The sequence below is a fragment of the Ambystoma mexicanum genome, chromosome 3q (genome assembly GCF_040938575.1).
Source record: "Ambystoma mexicanum isolate Mex_15411 chromosome 3q, UKY_AmexF1_1, whole genome shotgun sequence".
Lineage (NCBI taxonomy): Eukaryota > Metazoa > Chordata > Amphibia > Caudata > Ambystomatidae > Ambystoma > Ambystoma mexicanum.
Genome location: NC_090926.1, coordinates 1,282,395,147 through 1,282,410,522, shown reverse-complemented (window position 1 = coordinate 1,282,410,522; position 15,376 = coordinate 1,282,395,147). Strand labels below are relative to the sequence as shown.

Sequence of the window (15,376 nt, the reverse complement as noted above, 5' to 3'; positions counted from 1 at the left end):
GAGTTCCCTGTAGTCTCTCTGCTTGTGGCCTGTGCAGGAGTTCTCTGTAGTCTCTCTGCTTGTGGCCTGGGAGGAGGCCTGTGCGGGAGTTGTCTGTAGTTCTCTGTAGTCCATCTACTTGTGGCCAGGGAGGAGGCCTGTGCAGGTGTTCTCAGTTGTCTCTCAGCTTGTGGCCTGGGAGGAGGACTGTGCAGGAGTTCTCTGCAGTCTCTCTGCTTGTGGCCTGGGAGGATGCCTGTGCAGGAGTTCTCTGTAGTCTCTCTGCTTGTAGACTGGGAGGATGCCTGTGCGGGAGTTATCTGTAGTCTCTCTGCTTGTGGCCTGGGAGGAGGCCTGTGCAGGAGTTCTCTGTAGTCTCTCTGTTTGTGGCCTGTGCAGGAGTTCTCAGTAGTATCTCTGCTTGTGGCCTGGGAGGAGGCCTGTGCGGGTGTTCTCAGTAGTCTCTCTGCTTGTGGCCTGGGAGGAGGCCTGTGCGGGAGTTCTCTGTAGTCTCTCTGTTTGTGGCCTGTGCAGGAGTTCTCTGTAGTCTCTCTGCTTGTGGCCTGGGAGGAGGCCTGTGCAGGAGTTCTCTGTAGTCTCTCTGTTTGTGGCCTGTGCAGGAGTTCTCAGTAGTATCTCTGCTTGTGGCCTGGGAGGAGGCCTGTGCGGGTGTTCTCAGTAGTCTCTCTGCTTGTGGCCTGGGAGGAGGCCTGTGCGGGAGTTGTCTGTAGTCTCTCTGCTTGTGGCCTGGGAGGAGGCCTGTGCGGGAGTTCTCTGTAGTCTCTCTGCTTGTGGCATGGGAGGAGGCCTGTGCAGGAGTTCTCTGTAGTCTCTCTGCTTGTAGCCTGGGAGGAGGCCTGTGCGGGAGTTCTCTGTAGTCTCTCTGCTTGTGGCCTGGGAGGAGGTCTGTGCAGGATTTCTCTGTAGTCTCTCTGTTTGTTGACTGGGAGGAGGCCTGTGCGGGAGTTCTCTGTAGTCTCTCTGCTTGTGGCCTGGGAGGAGGCCTGTGCAGGAGTTCTCTTTAGTCTCTCTGCTTGTGGCCTGGGAGGATGCCTGTGCAGGAGTTCTCGGTAATCTCTCTGCTTGTGGCCTGGTAGGAGGCCTGTGCGGGAGTTCACTGTAGTCTCTCTGCTTGTGGACTGGGAGGAGGCCTGTGCGAGATTTCTCTGTAGTCTCTCTGCTTGTGGCCTGCGAGGTGGCATGTGCGGGAGTTCTCTTTAGTCTCTCTGCTTGTGGCCTGTGCAGGAGTTCTCTGTAGTCTCTCTGCGTGTGGCCTGTGCAGGAGTTCTCTGTAGTCTCTCTACTTGTGACCTGTGCAGGAGTTCTCTGTAGTCTCTCTGTTTGTGGTCTGGGAGGAGGCCTGTGCAGGAGTTTTCTGTAGTCTCTCTGCATGTAGCCTAGGAGTCCTCTATAGTCTCTCTGCTTGTGGCCTGGGATGAGGCCTATGCGGGAGTTCTCTGTAGTCTCTCTGCTTGTGGCCTGGGATGAGGCCTATGCGGGAGTTCTCTGTAGTCTCTCTGCGTGTAGCCTAGGAGTCCTCTGTAGTCTCTCTGCTTGTGGCCTGTTTTCTGTAGCCTCTCTGTTTGTGGCCTGTGCAGGAGTTCTCTGTAGCACAGCCCAAACCATAGGTCTTGAGGGAGGCAGCAAGACACGTCCAGGGCCCCTCCCAGTTCGGCCCCTTGGGTGGCAGCTGGAATTGGTTCCCAGGAAGGCTTGAACGCCCTCCAATTACATCCTTCCTGTTGGGCACATAGCAACCCAATCAGTGCCTCTGGGGGAATTTGTGGAACCTCCCATCCCTGCGCAAGAGCTGGCAAAGACATGCCGAGTGGGACTGCGAATTCCCGGAAGGGGAGGCCTGGGACCGATCCCTCTGGAGTCTGTCCAGGCCTTGGAAGCCTGCCTGGCCGGGGCTCTTCGCAACATGTCTTATGGAGAAGTCTGCCATGTCTCTGGGGCCATGGAGACACCCTGCGCGAGAACCCGTCAAGTGCCTTGGAACAGCCACTGTGAAGTGAATGCTGGGCCAACACTTACCTTCCAAGCACGCTGGCAAGTTGTTATTTTATTTATTTATTTAATGAAAATTACATGGAAAACAATGCACTTTTCCACACAAAAATGCTTACAAAACGTTGGCCAGTGTCCTTAACAATGGGTGAGAGGATGTGGATATCAGACCAGATGAAGCAGGGGGGTGGGGGTAGAAACGTGAAGCATAGGACCAGTGTCCTCACCAATGAGTGAGAGGATGTGGATATCAGACCAGATGGTGCCAGGGAGGTAGAAACGTGAAGTGTAGGACCAGTGTCCTTAACAATGGGTGAGAGGACGTGGATATAAGACCAGACCATTCCCAACTAAAGAAAACCATCGCACGAGCCATTACTGGATCAAGATTGGACTTCTGCAATGTCCTCTTCTTAGGTATCTCCACAAAAAACTTGGCTAAATTACAGGTCACTCAAAATAATGCCCTACGAGCAGCCCTAGGCATCCCTAAAAGACAGCACATCACAGATGCCAGAAAAGAAGCACACTGGCTTCCTATCAAAGAGAGAGTTATCTTCAAAGCCCTTGCTCTGACACACAAATGTATTCACGAAACCGCTCCCACCTACCTCTCTGAGAAAGTCCACCCCATCTTTACATCCAGACCTACTAGAACTCCCTATGCGAACATGCTCACAGTGCCCAAATTTAAGAGAGTTTGAGCTGGTGGCACCAGCTTCCCCTATCTAGCAGCTACACAATGGAGCACGTTGCCACCTACACTCCGAGGTGAAAGCTCCCACCTAGCTTTCAGAAAAGCTTTCAAAACACTACTCTTCACATAACCACACCATACCACAGCTACCTAACCGACACCTGCCTGAATTCATAATGGAATGTACGCTTCACCTAAATGCATAATGTACTGTACTGTTCCTGTAACTAAGTGTAACTACAAGTAACAGCGCCGCCTTGCCTAGGGGCTGCCTTGTGCGCTATACAAATGTAAATAAAGATGATGCAAGGGAGTTAGAAACGTGAAACGTGGGACCAGTGTCCTTAACAATGGGTGAGAGGACGTGGATATAAGACCAGATGATGCAGGGGAGGTAGAAACAGGAAGCGTGGGACTAGTGCCCTTAACAATGGTAGAGAGGATGTGGATATAAGACCAGATGATGCAGGGGAGGTAGAAATGGGAAGCGTAGGACCAGTGTCCTTAACAGTGGGTGAGAGGATGTGGATATAAGACCAGATGATGGAGGGGTGGTCAGGGGGGGTAGAAACGTGAAGCGTAGGACCAGTGTCCTTAAAAATGGGGGAGAGAATGTGAATATAAGACCAGATGATGAAGGGGAGGAAGAAACGTGAAGCGGAGGCCCAGTGTCCTTAACAATGGATGAGAGGACGTGGGTATAAAACCAGGTGATGCTGGGGAGGTAGAAACTTGAAGCGTATGACCAGTATCCTTAACAATGTGTGACAGGATGTGAATATAAGACCAGATGATACAGGGGTGGTAGAGACGTGAATCAGGGACAATGACAGTAGAGCATGATATAGGAGCGGGATAGTGGAGGAAGTGCTAAGAGGGTGTGGATAAAAGACCAGATGATGCAGGGGGGTGGGGGTAGAAACGTGAAGCGTAGGACCAGCACCTTACCAATGGGTGAGAGGATGTGAATATAAGACTAGATGATGCCGGGGACGTAGAAACGTGAAGCATAGGACCAGTGTCCGTAACAATGAGTGGATATGAATATAAGACCAGATGATGCAGGGGAGGTAGAAACGTGAAGCGTAGGACCAGTGTCCTTAACAATGGGTGGATGTGAATATAAGACCAGATGATGCAGGGGAGGTTGAAATGTGAAGCGTAGGACCAGTGTCCTTAACAATGGGGGAGAGGATGTGGATATAAAACCATATGATGCAGGGGAGGTAGAAACGTGAACCACAGACAAGGCCAGTAGAGCATGATATAGGAGCGGGATAGTGGAGGAAGTGCTAAGAGGGTGTGAATATAAGACCAGATGAGGCAGGGGAGGTAGAAATGTGAACCAGGGACAAGGACAGTAGAGCATGATATAGGAGTGGTATAGTGGAGGAAGTGCTAAGAGGGTGTGGATATAAGACAGGATGATGCAGGGGAGGTAGAAACGTGAAGCGTAGCACCAGTGTCCTTACAATGGGTGAGAGGATTTGGATATAAGACCAGATGATGCAGGGCAGGTAGACACGTGAAGCGTAGGACCAGTGTCCTTAACAATGGGTGAGGGGATGTGGATATAAGAACAGAAGATGCAGGGGAGGTAGAAACGTGAAGCGTAGATGTGGATATAAGACCAGATGATGCAGGGGAGACATAAACGTGAAGCGTAGGACCAGTGTCCTTAACAATGGGTGAGAGGATGGGGATATAAGACCAGATGATGCAAAGGAGGTAGGAACGTGAAGCGTAGGACCAGTTTCCTTAACAATGGGTGAGAGGATGTGGATATAGGCCCAGATGATGCAGGGGAGGTAGAAACATGAAGCGTAGGACCAGTGTCCTTAACAATGGGTGAGAGGATGTGGATATAAGACCAGATGATGCAGGGGCGGTAGAAACGTGAATCATAGGACCAGAGTCCTTAACAATGGGTGAGTGGATGTGGATATAAGACCAGATGATGCAGGGGAGGTAGAAACATGAAGCGTATGACCAGTGTCCTTAACAATGGGTGAGCGGATGTGGATATAAGACCAGATGGTGCCGGGGAGGTAGAAGCTTGAAGCGAAGGACCAGTGTCCTTGCCAATGGGTGAGAGGATGTGGATATAATACTAGATGATGTAGGGGGGGTAGAAACATGAAGCATATTACAAGTGTCCTTAACAATGGCTGAGAGGATGTGGATAGAAGACCAGAAGATGCAGGGTAGGTAGAAAAGTGAAGCGTAGCATCAGTGTTCTTAACAATGGGTGAGAGGATGTGGATGTAATACCAGATGATGCAGGGCGGGTAGAAACATGAAGCATATTACAAGTGTCCTTAACAATGGGTGAGAGGATGTGGATGTAAGATCAGATGAAGCAAGGGAGGTAGAAACGTGAAGCGTAGGATCAGTGTCCATAACAATGGGTGAGAGGATGTGGATATAAACCCAGATGATGCAGGGGAGGTAGAAAGGTGAAGCGTAGGACCAGTGTCCCTAACAATGGGTGAGAAGATGTGGATATAAGACCAGATGATGCAGGGGAGGTAGAAATGTGAAGCGTATGACCAGTGTCCTTAACAATGGGTGAGAGGATGTGGATATAATACCAGATGATGCAGTGGGGTAGAAACGTGAAGCGTATTACAAGTGTCCTTAACAATGATTGAGAGGATGTGGATATAAAACCAGATCATGCAGGCGAGGTAGAAAAGTGAAGCATAGGTCCAGTGTCCTTAACAATGGGTGTGAGGATGTGGATATAAGACCCGATGGTGTTGGGGAGGTAAAAACATAAATCATAGGACAAGTGTCCTTACCAATGGGTGAGAGGATGTGGATATAAGACCAGATGATGCAGGGGAGGTAGAAACGTGAAGCGTAGGACCACTGTCCTTAACAATGTGTGAGAGGATGTGGATCTAAGACCAGATGATGCAGGGGAGGTAGAAATGTGAAGCGTATGACCAGTGTCCTTACCAATGGGTGAGAGGATGTGGATATAAGACCAGATGGTGCTGGGAAGGTAGAAACGTGAACCAGGGACAAGGACAGTGGAGAATGATATAGCAACAGGATAGTGGAGGGAGTGCTAAATTTAAGATGAAGGGGTGAGGGAGAATGGCGGTGAGATTGTCGTAGAGAAGTAGTGGGAGAGGAAAACAGGGAGATGTGGTGGTGTATAATGCCATGCAAGTGGTTCTTCAGAAAGGAGGAGAGCTAGGTGCTGGGATTTAGTAGTGCCTGTATGGACACTTTCCGGGCTGATGCTGGGTCCCAAATTCCACTGTCCCATTTTGGAGCAAAGACGGGAGACCCACGAAAGGGTAAGGCCGTCATTACCTCAGATTTTCCTGTTTATTCTACTGAATTTTTACCCTTCAAAAATTCCACAGTAGAATTCTCACCACTTCTTGTAGTTAGCGGCATGGATTTTCCCAGCTCCCACCAAATATGTGAATCCTTATGTAATTGCTGAGTTTTCTGGTACCGCTGTGTCGTTGAGTGTCTTCTATAGGCAGATGCCACGCCTGCCATTCTCCATCTCCTTGAGGTCCAGCACGATAGTGGGTCGGTGGGACCCGTTACAGGTCCTGGGTGGAGGCGTTGCTGGGGGAGGGGGTGGCTTAGGGTGCTATAGCCTGGTCTTTTGGTTGTCACCCCGGATAGAAGCTCAGGGGCTACAGCCAAAAGGCTAGCTAGCCCAGACAGTCCCGTAGCCCCGGATCTTTTCCAGACCTAGCAACACCCCTGGTCCTGGGAGCTACTTTTCCCAATGGGCAGAGGCAGCCTCAAAACAGATTGGATGACAGTTTTGAAACTTGTTATGAGTGGGGCCATCAACCGATTAGGCTGTCGACCCCCACCCCCCACTTTCCCTGAGCCCAGGAGGCTTAATAGCGTTTGCAGCTTCCTTTGGCTGATAAGATGCATCTGGCACCCCAATTCAGAGGATATTTATTTTGCAAAGAGATGCTAATCATTGGGGGCGTGGGCCATCTACAATCTGAGCCCAGCAGTTAAGCCTTTGGCTTCGTCATTGGGGGGTCTAATCATTGGGGGCGTGGGACATCTACAATCTGAGCCCGGCAGTTAAGCCTTTGGCTTCGCCTTTGGGGGGTCTAATCATTGGGGGCGTGGGCCATCTACAATCTGAGCCCGGCAGTTAAGGCTTTGGCTCCGTCATTGGGGGGGTCTAATCATTGGGGGGGTGGGCGATCTACAATTTGAGCCCAGCAGTTAAGCCTTTGGCTTTGTCATTGGGGGTCTAATCATTGGGGGTGTGGGCCATCTACAATCTGAGCCTAGCCGTTAAGCCTTTGGCTTCGTCATTGGGGGGGTCTAATCATTGGGGGCGTGGGCCATCTACAATCTGAGCCTGGCATTTGTCATTGGGGGGTCTAATCATTGGGGGCGTGGGCTATCTACAATCTGAGCCCGGCAGTTAAGCCTTTGGCTTTGTCATTGGGGGGTCTAATCATTGGGGGCGTGGGCCATCTACAATCTGACCCCGGCAGTTAAGCCTTTGGCTTTGTCATTGGGGGGGTCTAATCATTGGGGGCGTGGGCCATCTACAATCTGAGCCCGGCAGTTAAGCCTTTGGTTTCGTCATTGGGGGGTTTAATCATTGGGGGTGTGGGCCATCTACAATCTAAGCCCGGCAGTTAAGGCTTTGGCTCCGTCATTGGAGGGGTCTAATCATTGGGGGCGTGGGCCATCTACAATCTGAGCCCAGCGGTTAAGCCTTTGGCTTTGTCATTGGGGGGTCTAATCATTGGGGGCGTGGGCCATCTACAATCTAAGTCCAGCAGTTAAGCCTTTGGCTTCGTCATTGGGTGGGTCTAATCATTGGGGGCGTGGGCCATCTACAATCTGAGCCCGGCAGTTAAGGCTTTGGCTCCGTCATTGGGGGGGTCTAATCATTGGGGGTGTGGGCGATCTACAATCTGAGCCCAGCAGTTAAGCCTTTGGCTTTGTCATTGGGGGGTCTAATCATTGGGGGAGTGGGCCATCTACAATCTGAGCCCAGCAGTTAAACCTTTGGCTTTGTCATTGGGGGGTCTAATCATTGGGGGCGTGGGCCATCTACAATCTGAGCCCAGCAGTTAAGCCTTTGGTTTCGTCATTGGGGTGTCTAATCATTGGGGGCGTGGGCCATCTACAATCTAAGCCCAGCAGTTAAGTCTTTGGCTTCGTCATTGGGGGGTCTAATCATTGGGGGCGTGGGCCATCTTTGGCTTCATCATTGGGGGGGGGGTCTAATCATTGGGGGCGTGGGCCATCTACAATCTGAGCCCAGCAGTTAAGGCTTTCGCGTTGTCATTGGGGGGTGAGGGGTCTATTGATATTGCCTGGGTGGACTTTTGTCCTCTTCCTCTGTACTTTTGCTGCCTTATTAATGATTCTTTAAATGTAACTACTCTGCTCACACACGTGAGAAATTGGACAGGCTTCTGCTCTGCCACCCCTTTTCCATCGGTGCCACCTGTATATACCGCCCACTTGTAAGCTTCTCATCATCATTCTTTTGGCTCCCTACTGGGTCTGCATTTGTTGGAGTTTCTTTCTTCAGAGCCCCCTCTTGTGGCTTTGAACCAAACACACTCTTCATTGGGTGTCAGCCATTTTGCGCATGCGTCATTGGTCCACTGTGAGCACTCGATGGCACCCTGTTCTGTGCACAGCTTTCCTGATTTTACCTTATTCACTTTGATTTAATTGCCAAATGAATGCCTTTCTGTTTCCTTCCTGTGTTATTTAAATTCTGGCAGATCTATGCAGGGAGCCACTGGTGACCAGCACGTATGTGAGGGATTTGGGGGGCTGCACCCTAGTCTACAGCCTTATTGTGGAAGGACCGCTGACACCCTCCACCATGAAAGTGGACACACTAACTACTCTACTATTTCTACCTTCTCAATTCAATTCTCTTGGTAGTCCAGGCCTCAAGAATGTAATGGCTTCTCAAGCAGCACAAACTGTAAGGCTCATTTACCGTCAGGGGCGGGCAAGGACGACGTTTGGATCACATGGTCAACCTCTTTTTCAAGCTGCTGAAAATAAACAGAACTGGGGGTATATATTATCACAGACCGACATTTCTCCAGCCTGTTTCTTACTTTGCTTATTTTATCACCCAAAGAAAGGTTGAGACGCTGAGGCAGCGTGGCAAGGTATTGAACCTGCGGGCTGCAGGTCTGTGGGCGGGGCTTGGTTGCTTGTGGTCAGGTTGCAACGTTTGCAAAGGGGGAATACTGTTAGGGAATGATTAGGGTTTTGCTGGTACATCACTCTGCACCCCATTGCCTCTAGATCTGCAATAAAAGCAGGGCCTAGCAGAGCCACCAATGCCCCCCTACACCTGCAGATGGGTGCATGGCATAAAGCAGGGCTTATAGGAGCCACCAATGCCCCCCACGCCTGCAGATGGGTGCATGGCATAAAGCAGGGCATGGCAGAGCCACCAATGCCCCCCCTACACCGGCAGATGGGTGCATGGCATAAAGCAGGGCCTTGCAGAGCCACCAATGCCCCCCCTACACCGGCAGATGGGTGCATGGCCTAAAGCAGGGCCTGGCAGAGCCACCAATGCCCTCGCTACAACTGCAGATGGGTGCATGGCGTAAAGCAGGGACTAACAGAGCCACCAATGCCCCCCCCACACCGGCAGATGGGTGCATCGTGTAAAGCTGGGCCTGGCGGAGCCACCAATGCCCCCCTACACCTGCAGATGGGTGCATGGTGTAAAGCTGGGCCTGGCGGAGCCACCAATGCCCACCTACACCTGCAGATGGGTGCATGGCGTAAAGCAGGGCCTGGCGGAGCCACCAATGCCCCCCTACACCTGCAGATGGATGCATGGCATAAAGCAAGGCCTGGCAGAGCCACCAATGCCCCCCCTACACCGGCAGATGGGTGCATGGCATAAAGCAGGGCCTTGCAGAGCCACCAATGCCCCCCTACACCGGCAGATGGGTGCATGGCCTAAAGCAGGGCCTGGCAGAGCCACCAATGCCCTCGCTACAACTGCAGATGGGTGCATGGCGTAAAGCAGGGACTAACAGAGCCACCAATGCCCCCCCCCACACCGGCAGATGGGTGCATCGTGTAAAGCTGGGCCTGGCGGAGCCACCAATGCCCCCCTACACCTGCAGATGGGTGCATGGTGTAAAGCTGGGCCTGGCGGAGCCACCAATGCCCACCTACACCTGCAGATGGGTGCATGGCGTAAAGCAGGGCCTGGCGGAGCCACCAATGCCCCCCTACGCCTGCAGATGGATGCATGGCATAAAGCAGGGACTGGCGGAGCCACCAATGCCCCCCTACGCCGGCAGATGGGTGCATGGTGTAAAACAGGGCCTGGCGGGGCCACCAATGCCCCCCTACACCTGCAGATGGGTGCATGGCATAAAGAAGGGCCTGGCGGAGCCACCAATGCCCCCCTACACCTGCAGATGGGTGCATGGCGTAAAGCAGGGCCTGGCGGAGCCACCAATGACCCCCCCCACGCCTGCAAATGGGTGCATGGCATAAAGCAAGGCCTGGCAGAGCCTCCAATGCCCCATACACCTGCAGATGGATGCATGGCATAAAGCAGGGACTGGCGGAGCCACCAATGCCCCCCTACGCCGGCAGATGGGTGCATGGTGTAAAACAGGGCCTGGCGGGGCCACCAATGCCCCCCTACACCTGCAGATGGGTGCATGGCATAAAGAAGGGCCTGGCGGAGCCACCAATGCCCCCCTACACCTGCAGATGGGTGCATGGCGTAAAGCAGGGCCTGGCGGAGCCACCAATGACCCCCCCCCCACGCCTGCAAATGGGTGCATGGCATAAAGCAAGGCCTGGCAGAGCCTCCAATGCCCCATACACCTGCAGATGGGTGCATGGCATAAAGAAGGGCCTGGCGGAGCCATCAATGCCCCCCTACACCTGCAAATGGGTGCATGGCGGAAAGCAAGGCCTGGCGGAGCCACCAATGCCCCCCCCCACGCCTGCAGATGGGTGCATGTCGTAACGCAGGGCCTGATGGACCCACCAATGCCCCCCACACGCCAGCATATGGGTGCATGGCGTAACGCAGGGCCTGATGGACCCACCAATGCCCCCCACACGCCAGCATATGGGTGCATGGCGTAAAGCAGGGCCTGATGGACCCACCAATGCCCCCCACGCATGCAGATGGGTGCATGGAGTAAAGCATGGCCTGGCAGAGCCACCAATGCCCCCCTACACCTGCAGATGGGTGCATGGCGGAAAGCAGGGCCTGGCGGAGCCACCAATGCCCCCCCCACGCCTGCAGATGGGTGCATGTCGTAACGCAGGGCCTGATGGACCCACCAATGCCCCCCACACGCCAGCATATGGGTGCATGGCATAAAGCAGGGCCTGGCGGAGCCACCAATGCCCCCCTACACCTGCAGATGGGTGCATGGCATAAAGCAGGGCCTGGCAGAGCCACCAATGCCCCCCTACACCTGCAGATGGGTGCATGGAGTAAAGCAGGGCCTGGCGGAGCCAGCAATGCCCCCCTACACCTGCAGATGGGTGCATGGCATAAAGCAGGGCCTGGCAGAGCCACCAATGACCCCCCACGCCGCAGATGGGTGCATGGCGTAAAGCAGGGCCTGGCGGAGCCACCAATGCCCCCTACACCTGCAGATGGGTGCATGGCATAAAGCAGGGCCTGGCGGAGCCATCAATGCCCCCTACACCTGCAGATGGGTGCATGGCATAAAGCAGGGCCTGGCGGAGCCACCAATGCCCCCCTACACCTGCAGATGGGTGCATAGCATAAAGCAGGGCCTGACGGAGGCACCAATGCCCCCCTACGCCGGCAGATGGGTGCATGGTGTAAAGCAGGGCCTGGCGGAGCCACCAATGCCCCCCTACACCTGCAGATGGGTGCATGGCATAAAGAAGGGCCTGGCGGAGCCACCAATGCCCCCCTACACCTGCAGATGGGTGCATGGCGTAAAGCAGGGCCTGGCGGAGCCACCAATGACCCCCCTACGCCGGCAGATGGGTGCATGGCGTAAAGCAGGGCCTGGCAGAGCCACCAATGCCCCCTACACCTGCAGATGGGTGCATAGCATAAATCAGGGCCTGGCAGAGCCACCAATGCCCCCCTACGCCGGCAGATGGGTGCATGGTGTAAAGCAGGGCCTGGCGGAGCCACCAATGCCCCCCTACACCTGCAGATGGGTGCATGGCATAAAGAAGGGCCTGGCGGAGCCACCAATGCCCCTCTACACCTGCAGATGGGTGCATGGCGTAAAGCAGGGCCTGGCGGAGCCACCAATGACCCCCCCCACGCCGGCAGATGGGTGCATGGCATAAAGCAGGGCCTGGTGGAGCCACCAATGCCCCCCTACACCGGCAGATGGGTGCATGGCATAAAGCAGGGCCTGGCGGAGCCACCAATGCCCCCTACACCTGCAGATGGGTGCATGGCGTAAAGCAGGGCCTGGCGGAGCCACCAATGCCCCCTACACCTGCAGATGGGTGCATGGCATAATGCAAGGCCTGGCAGAGCCACCAATGCCACCCCCCACCCCGGCAGATGGGTGCATGGCCTAAAGCAGGGCCTGGCAGATGGATGGCGGATTTATCGCCCCATTCCAAGGTGAGTGGGGCGGTAAATCCCCATTTCCCATTTACGGTTCCCCATTCCTTTTTTTGCCCAAGAGGGCATAATGGGAGTGGGGAAGGCGCTAATTACGCCACCGTAAATTACGGTGGCGTAATTAGCACCATGGTCCCTTAGCGCCATGGATTTTAACGCCTGCAAAAAGCAGGCGTTAAACTCACCATGGCGCAAAGGGACCTCGGAATCAGGCGTTAAGGGTCGGCGCCGTTTATGGCGCCGTTAACCCCTTAACGCCTGACTCGTAATGAGGCCCATTGTCTTTTCCAACTGAAGAAAGAACACATTGCATATAAACATTTGCCAAAAGAAAAGATTTTCTTGTATTGCTGCTGGCTAAGTATAAAAGGTGAGCAGATTTTATGTCTAAGAATCTGTAATAAAACATGCCCTAAAGAGCAGATTACAATATAAAATATTTTACAGCTGTGTGATAGTAATTTGTCTGGTATTGTGGCTAAGTGTCTGGTCTAATTCTATTGTGGTTTTGCAAACTGAAGTGTATATTTGATTTTCTGAGTTCTTGTTGCATTGTATTCAAATGAGAATGACAAAGTATTCGGCAATAACCGAATAGCTTTTTTTCTCAGCCGGAATTCGGCCGAATACTTACTCAAAGCCGAAGTTCGGTACACCCCTATTTAATACAGATAGTGAATGTTCTAGCTGCCTTGGCGGCTCAGGGCAAAGCATACAGGACAGTGAACACTTTTAGATCGGCCATTACACCCGGTCACCCCAAGATTGAGAATCTCACAGTGGGGGAACACCCTCTATTATGCAGACTTCTCATAGGGGTAAGACTTTTGAAACCACCAATGCCCAGTTACTCACAGACATGGGATGTTAGTATGCTCCTGAATTTGTTTAATAGCTGGCCAGATAATGAACAGCTGACATGGAAGGCATTCAGCAAAGCTCACTACACTGCTTTGCCTCATATCTTGTAATAGAGTGTCTGACGTGAAAGCACTCGAAGTGGAACAAAAATCTTTTAACCCTGGGGGGGTCACATTCTACGTTAACAAGAGTACTAAGACAGGTATCAGAACCGTTACTCTGCATTTCTGGACCAACCCAAGCTATGTCCAGTTTGTTGTTTGAAGGCTTATGAGGGTCTGCCAGGTACCCTTAGGCCAGTAGGGGTAACCCAATTGTTTATCGCACTAAGTAAACCTTTTATGGCTATGGCGGTGGTAACTCTAGTAAGATGGATCATATGCAGTAGGCCACAGGGGGGCATTGACATTGAAACTTATGGGTCCCATTCAATTAGAGGAGCTATGGCGTCAAAAGCTTATAATGCAGGGGCTACGTTAGAAAACATTTTAAAAGCAGCGAACTGGTCAAAAGAGTCAACGTAGAAACAATTTTTATTTAGACCAATACATGAATAATCTACATTGGTGATGAGTAAGCTTTGAACAAGCATAATCCGAGCCTCCAGTCTTGACACAGAGTACTGATTTTCCATACTAACGTTGTAGAAAGTCAAGATTCTATTAAAGACACAGAGGCGAAGGAATATCCTGCCCAGTCAATTGTTGCATGAGTTATATGAATTTATGACGCAATGCTTTTGGAATAAAATGTGTTGTGAGAAATTGGATTTTAACGATTGCCCACCCTATCGTAGGTAGCCTCATCTTTATCTGTTTATTTAACAGGAACAGAATCGAAAGCAGCAGGATTCTGAGACAAGCAAAAGGAAGACACGCGTTTCAGCATCTACCGGTTGGGCCGCATGACTTAACACTGGAGACAAAGAAAGAGGAAGGACAAGAGGAAAGAGGGACAATTATGGACTAGCAGGGAGACGATTGGTTAAGGATGTCACATGTTTCAAGTTATGATATAAAAAAAATGACTAGAAAAAAAGACTGTTCCTAGGGAAATGTAGTTTTTTATTAGGATATTTTTTTAGATATTGTAATGGTTATAATGTTCTCAAGTTTGAAGTAAAGAAAGAAAGCATAATCCTTTGCCTCTGTGTCTTTAATAGAATTTTTACTTTCTATAACGTTAGTATGGAAAATCAGTATTAGATGAGGCTCAGGAAGTAAGGGAGTGTAGAGAAGCGATGGACTACAAGGAAGAAAACGATGCAATGCGATGCTGAGAGGCGAGAGATGGGCGCAGGGGCAGAAAGGCAGGGAAGTGAGAAAAATAATGTATCTGCTCCCTCCCAGTGGCCCATATTGTCACTGAGACTGACAATATATTGTCATTCTTGTCCCCAAGTACCCTGCAAAATAAATCCCTCAACTATAATAATAAAGTATTGAATTTATTTGAGCAATAAAACAGCTCTCTAGTTTCCGGTGGCCATGTGCGTGATGGCCACCCAGTCCTGTTTTATTCCCCCTTCAGCTTCAGGGACGTGCTGTGTTTTCTTGCCATTTGAAATTTAGGAACACTACAGAATTCTAAACAAAAGCAGAGCTGCATTGGCTTCTTAAGCAGGACCATGGAAAACTCGAGCGCTCTAAAACGGTTACGATTTGGAATGATCTTAAAATAACAATGAGAAGTCTTAAGATACCCTGGATCAAACTGGAATTCTGAAAAATATCGAATGAATCATTTGTCGGTGTCCTTCTAAGGGCATAGCCATTTTGGGGTGTCGCAGACTCGCATGTAGGTTTCCGTGCCCTGGTTTATGTTTGTAAAACGAACTGGTCAACCCAGGGGTATCGCTAGGGAGGGCTTGGGGGGGCCCGTGCCCTCCTCTGAAACCCTGTGCCCCCCCCTTGTACTCCCCTACCTAAGGCGAGCAGTGACGTTGTTCTCCGTTTTTGGTGTTATTTGTGACACTCACTAACGCAAATGTCTGCAGATCACACGGCAAATACTCTCCTTTGGTCTCAAAGCTAGCAGTGATCTTGTTATGAACATGAGCACGAGCCACTTCTCAGGTGTCCCTCCCCGGCTTCTGCACAGCGACCTCCATGGTGTGCAGAGCAGCTTGCAGCCCTTCCCATCAGAATGGAGCGCAGGAAACTGCTAATGATGGGCCATTAATCACGGAATGGTTTCATGCCTCCGTTCTGATGGAAGGGCTG

The 15,376-nt window shown here is 51.7% G+C and overlaps 1 long non-coding RNA gene across 1 annotated transcript; it reads left to right on the top strand.

Moving 5' to 3' along the window:
* Positions 1-1,745: 1,745 nt before the first annotated feature.
* On the top strand, positions 1,746-14,291 carry LOC138581992 (uncharacterized). Its single transcript, XR_011304924.1, has 2 exons — positions 1,746-2,031; positions 13,982-14,291. It is a non-coding gene; the product is annotated as an uncharacterized lncRNA (long non-coding RNA).
* The last annotated feature ends 1,085 nt before the right edge of the window (positions 14,292-15,376 follow it).